Genomic DNA, 6285 nt, shown 5'->3' with positions numbered 1-6285 from the left:
GAGTACCACACACACACACACATAATTTTCTTTCACTTAAACACTCTCAAGAACACACTACAACTCCTTCACTTCTTTATCAAATTTTCGAGATTTAAGAGCTTTCAAGTAGGATTCTCCCTAAGAGTCATCATCTAAGGTAAGTTGATGCTTAAATCCACGATCTAACTACTTTATTTCATCAAAAATCTCCTCCTAATCTATTCAAACTCGTGATCTTGCATCTTAGAGCACATCTAAGCCAAAGATCCTCCAAGAAGTTTGCTAGGCCGAGAATAGCATCAAACTTCTTCCATTCTTCTTCAAAACCGAACCCACAAACTCAAGGTGATTTCATATCCCTCTCTTTTAAGTTTTTACAAGTTTTATGGGGGAGAATACAAGTAAAATGTGTATATCTATGTGTATGTGTGTGCTATGTATGATTTTATGCATGTATGTGGGATTATAAGTGTTTATGTGGTAATTATGCAACACAAAGAGAAGAAATCACGAAATCTATGGCATAAGTAGGAGAACAAACATGAACTAAGATATATTACAGTAAACAAGTCAAGAAAACTACCCTCCAAGATTATGATAAACATATTGTAACATAAAACCAATTTTTGGGCTTAAATTGTCAAATAAACAAAAGTTGGGTGAAAAGTTGCTATTCACAGTTTACTTGAGGGTCAAAAGAGTCAAAACAGTTAAAATAAATGTTTTTATGAAAATTATGCTCTTCAAACGACTTGATATGTAAATATTAGCTTAATGGGTCAATTTTTGGGCTTTTCGGCCCATTAAGCCCAAGGTTGCGAAAAACATGATTTTCAAAGGGCTGAAATGATAAATTCCTCAAAACAGAGGATAAAGAGTTAAACAAAACTATTTCAAGGGTTAAAATGCTTTTCTTTTCCAAAAAGGATAAAAAATGTAAAGTTTTTGGATTTTGGGCCAAAATTGTAAAAGTTGCAAAAAGTTCGGACTTTAACCGAAAAATACTTTTCTGGAAGGGCTGAAACTGCCAAAGAATAAGTTTTGAGCCAAAAATATCACTTGAACAAGTTTATGGGTCAAATGTGTCAAGAAAATGGTTTAAGGGCTAAAATGTCTTTTTTTATATAAGGGACTAAAATTGTCATCTTTATTAAAGAAGGGATGAAATGGGTCAAACCAATATTTTGAATCAATTATTTTACTATTAAGATGTTGAGTCAAAAATTCAAAACTACAACTCATGAAGATGAATATATGTATAATTCCAAAAATCGTTAACAACAACCGAACGGCCTTGTGCCGATCCTAAATAACAATCGTCCAATCAAACCTTCCAACAATTATACAATTCCTAAAACAAGTAAACAATCCAAACTTTGGGCTTGAAAGTTCAATCATGCTTGTTGGGCCTTTGTCACCCATTAACATGATTTCGGGCCCAAGGAATAATAATAAATGTTATTGGGCCTTCTACGACCCGATTTCATATTTAAGGGACCCTCAATGGCTTTTAAGTGCTATTGCGCCTTAGTGGCCCATTAGTACTGCTAGTAAGGTCCAAGTAAACAAATACAGGTCGGTAATCAATAGTAATCAAAGTTAATTGGGATTTAGTGAGTAATAACGGGTGACACCAACGTGTGTCGGTCATAGTCTGTAGTTATAATCAAAGTCTCCTGGAGGGAGAGCGAGAGTTTGTGTATAGATCTATCTATACAGGGGTGACTCCCCCACACCTCAACTGTTCGCTACAGTTAGACTCGGCCAGTCTAGGGTGACAAAATCTTAGATCAATGCCGGCGTTCACCAGAGTGCTAAAACAGACGAACTAGTCATTATCATGCATGGTTATAACGACTCACATAAATAAATCCAATATAAATCAAGTAATCAAGGTAATTCAAAATCATTCACGTGATGGGATAACAATTCGAACCGTTATATAATTGTAACATCCCATTTAAATAGAGTAATTAAATAATAAGTCAGGAACCCCGGGGAATAATTATTATGTTTATTTTATATTATTATAGCCTAAGATCGAATAATAATTAGTGGGGTGTTGGTTTCGGGGTGCCAAATGATATACTTTAGATTTCTGAGGGTTAAAGAGTAAGTATCGGACTTATTCTGGGAAGGATTCTTGAAGCCAGGGTGGAAATGGTAATTTTTGGATCTTAATTGAGAATCCTTTGTAGAGGAGGGATTGTTTTGTAACTATTGGATTTATATTGAAAAGAATTATGAGAGCAAGGGCCAAATGGTAAATATCAGGATTTGAATTGAAAAGAATAAAGGAGGAAGGACTGAAAGTGACAATATGGGCCAATGTTTGAGTAGTGTGCAGGACTTATAACCCGTCACTCCCCTCGTCCTAACCCTAAACCTCTAAACATCAGCCGCCATCTCTTTCTTCATTCCCGGTTGCCGCCTCCACCATTGAAGCCTCCTCAGCCGATGTTGGCATCGTCGAGTCCGACAGCCATCGTTCCGCCTTGTTGCTGTCGTCGACGTCATTCCGACGAGTAAAGAAGCCGAGAAGCACTGGAGCATCCAGCGACGTTGCCGCTCCAAACTGCCGACGAAGAGACGTTGAGGAAATGTCCCGGTCTCCGCTGCTATCTGTCGTTGCTATTTCTATTGCGGCGGAAGAGGAAAATCGACGGTGGGATGTCGAGTGTGATGAGGGGCTGGCCATGGTCGCCATTAACTGATGCTGATTCCGCTGGTTCGTTCAATACCATCCGCCGCCATGGCTGCCGCTGCTGTCAGTTTTCTTGTGCTGCTGCCTTACGCCACCAGGTGGGTGGCTACGTTTGTTGGTGTATTTCATCAAGAGTTGCTGCTGCTATTCGTTTTTAGCTCGTTATTGTTGGCCGGAAGTGTAAGGGACCACCATGGCCGCCAGCCATGGTGGCTGCCACTATCTACCACCACCAGCCACCACTAGGGTGGTTATGTGTGTGTTTATTTTTGGGATTTCATTGTAAAAATTGTAATCATGGCGTAATAATGAAAAAGAAACCCTAACCACCACCATATGGTGGTGGCTGCCGCCTCCCGCCGCCACTGGCCGCCGTGTCGGGTGGCGGTGTGCTTTGATTGTGTTTAGACCTCGTTTGGGGGATGTTTGGACAATGTGGGACCAATGAAACCCTGATGGGCCCAACAAACCCTAGTAGGCCCAATGGAAATCCTAATGGGCCCAATAAGGCCCAATGTGACCTAAAAGCCCAATCAATGGACTAATGGGTTTGTATTGTATTGGAAAACCCTAGTAGCATAAAACCCTAAATTGTGGAAATCGATCGGCACACACACACGCGGGAATTATTTAATAACTTGAGATATTAAATAATAATCATTGGAAAATTAATCTATGGCAATAATGGACTTAATGGATTAAGTCCTTATTGGATTAAGTCATTATTGGATTAAGTCCTTAATGGGTTAAGTAAGAAACACTTAACCCTAATCATCATTTCATGTGAAAACCCTAATTTTGGGATTATGGGCTTGGACTTATCGGGACCCACATTTGGGAGATTGGAAAGGAATTGTGTATTAAGCCCAATCACACCATATGACTTATTTAGTAAAGTGAGGGACTTAATGGATTATGTCCTTAATGGGTTAAGTGATTCTCACTTAACCCTAGTTGTCATTTTATGTGAAACCCTAAATTCACTTGGGCCTTGAGTTGGGCCTTCCTATAGGGTTTTGGTGGTTAGACTATTGATGGACCATCCAAGAACAAGTTAATGGACCAAAGTAATTAGATGGGCTTTAGGATAAGGCCCATGTGAGGACTTGGGCCCAATTTGGAAGATTGGGCCATATGTTGGGCCTTGGCCCATTACTTGACCTTTGGGCTTTTGTAGTGTGAGTTTGACTTTGAGCTTGGAACCCAATTATTAATTGGGTATTGTTTGATAACAGTTCGGGAATCTGTCAATCAGCAGCTGGAGCGTACCATGCGAGACTTCAGCAGTGCCAGGTGAGTTCTCCTCACTATATCAACAGGGTCTAAGGCACCAAGGCCGACCCTTTATGGATTGTATTCGGATTATTGCATGTTATGCATACTGATTTATATCCTGGTAGTTAGGTGGTTTTATGCTATGCTTTAGTGGCCCGGTTGGGTCGGTATCCTGGTATATAGGATGATGCTATGTTAGTGACCTGTTAGGTCGATATCCTGGTTATAGGATTGTTGATATGCTTTGTGATCTGTTAGATTGGTTTGACTGTTATATATATACATGCTAGCGTTATATGATGTCTATGTGCACATGATTGTCCTGATTATAGGATGATGCTATGTTAGTGACCGGTTAGGTCTGTATCCCAGTTATTGGGATGTTGCTATGATTGGTGATCTGTTAGATCGGTTTGACTGTTATATGAAATGAGCTAGTTTATGATATTTATGTGCACATGTGTTGTTTGATTGGGGGTTGGGTTGAGGGGGTCCTGCTTTGTGCTGTAGGCCAACATACCCGACAAGCGGTCCGGATAGGCTGTAGGCCCTACGTGGCGGTCCAGACGTGCCAAAGGCTCGAAGAGCAGTCCAGATAGACTGAAGGCCTGTGAGGTGGTCCAGTCAGGCTGATGATTCATTATGCATGTTGTTATGTATTGGTTATATGATATGGTTATGTTTGTATGGCGTTGGTATTTTGGGGAAACTCACTATGCTTCGGGCTTACAGTTGTTGATTCTATTTCAGGTATTTCTGATGACCGCGGGAAGGCGAAGGCGTGATCGTGCACCTCCTTATATTTTCATGATTGATTCTGGGGATACTCTGATGTCTAAGTTATTTTGAAAACAAATTGTAATGACTTAACGGTTTTAAATGTTTTAAAAGTTTTAATTTGGCTCAAATTTTATAGGTGCTACAATGATATTTTTATTTTCGGAAAACATCGGGTTTTCTAGGGAAGTTCAACATTTTTCACTTGTACTTTTAATACAAACTTTTTCAATTATACATGTTTTGAAATCATCATGCATATATTTACGGATCTTCACACTTTTTATAAACAATGGTCTTTTCAGAAAATATCGGATTTTCTACGTTGTTTTCGTTCAAACTACACCAAACATTTTCATATCAAACCTGCTTATGAACTCTCCAACATTCCATATGTTGACCGTTTTTCAAAATAACTTGTATTCTCAGGTAACAGGTAAGCTGAGGACTAAGTACCAAGTATGTTAGTGTGTTGTGCTTTTGAAAACTATCAAACCATTTATGTTATGGTTTTGTAATGTTAAAACAATGTACTTGATGTGAACAATTCCAGTTGTAATATATTGATGCATGGTGATGTTTATGTTATGATTCATGTATATTCATTGTGATGATATTCAATATAAGTCATGCGAGCCCTCGAACGTTTTCGCCGTTTGGTTCGGGGGTGTGACAAAAACCTTCTAATGTTTGAGCAAAATTACATGACCTTGGCATTCTTCTTCTAGAATCTTGAATGCTATGAGGACTGAGGGTCCTCTATTAATTAAATACATAGTTGTGTTGATTGAATATGTCAAGAACAACTTGGGTAAACTTGTATATTGTCTCATGCTTTTAGCCCTCTTGTTTAAAGTTCAGTTCACATCTCAACAACTCCAATTTTGTAGAGGTGTCTCCTGAACTGTCTTATGCATTCTAATTCCCTAGCAAGGACAATAATCAACAAATTAATTTTCTATTGTGTTCGCCCCTATTATCGGATCTGAAACACTTTATTTTTCAAGTTAGTTTCATTTTCAACAAACGCTTTCCATTTCTTGATATTATTGAAAGCTTCAGGCTTCTGTTTTAAGAAATATACACAAATGTTTGGCGTGTAGTCATCAAAGAAAGTGACATAGTACTGGGATCCTCTAACTGAAGAAACTAAAGTCAACCCATAAACATCTTAACACTATAAGAGAAAGTCGAAATAGCTATGGAAGGTTGATATGGAACATCTTTCTATTGGTATTTTGCAATGGTTCATGCTATATAATGTCGTTTCATAGCTAATTTGTTACCCTATTTTCTATGAAATGAATTTTCCATAGCAAATATGGGAATTTCTACGGAAACTGTTAACGAATCGAAATCCATTGGTATATTGCTACCGATAGTTCTGTGGAAAAACATTAGTAGCAAATTTGCAATGATTTTTTTTTTACAAAAATACATTCTGCCTTAATTATGCTACAAAATTAAATACCGTGGCTAATCTGCGGCGAAATTTTCTAACAGAATGAAACTCCATAGTTACTTTGCTATGGAAGTAACATTCATAG

General features: G+C 38.4%; 1 long non-coding RNA gene across 1 annotated transcript; it reads left to right on the top strand.

The window, feature by feature from the left end:
- Positions 1-2375: 2375 nt before the first annotated feature.
- On the top strand, positions 2376-4869 carry LOC145065433 (uncharacterized). The gene is made up of 3 exons (XR_013688423.1): positions 2376-2784; positions 3922-3979; positions 4712-4869. It is a non-coding gene; the product is annotated as an uncharacterized LOC145065433 (long non-coding RNA).
- Positions 4870-6285: the final 1416 nt, after the last annotated feature.

The sequence above is a fragment of the Lactuca serriola genome, chromosome 8, assembly GCF_051521515.1.
Source record: "Lactuca serriola cultivar US96UC23 chromosome 8, Lser_US96UC23_V15, whole genome shotgun sequence".
Taxonomy (NCBI): Eukaryota; Viridiplantae; Streptophyta; class Magnoliopsida; order Asterales; family Asteraceae; genus Lactuca; species Lactuca serriola.
The sequence above is the reverse complement of the archived record's forward strand: the minus strand, read 5'-3'. Positions and strand labels throughout refer to the sequence as shown.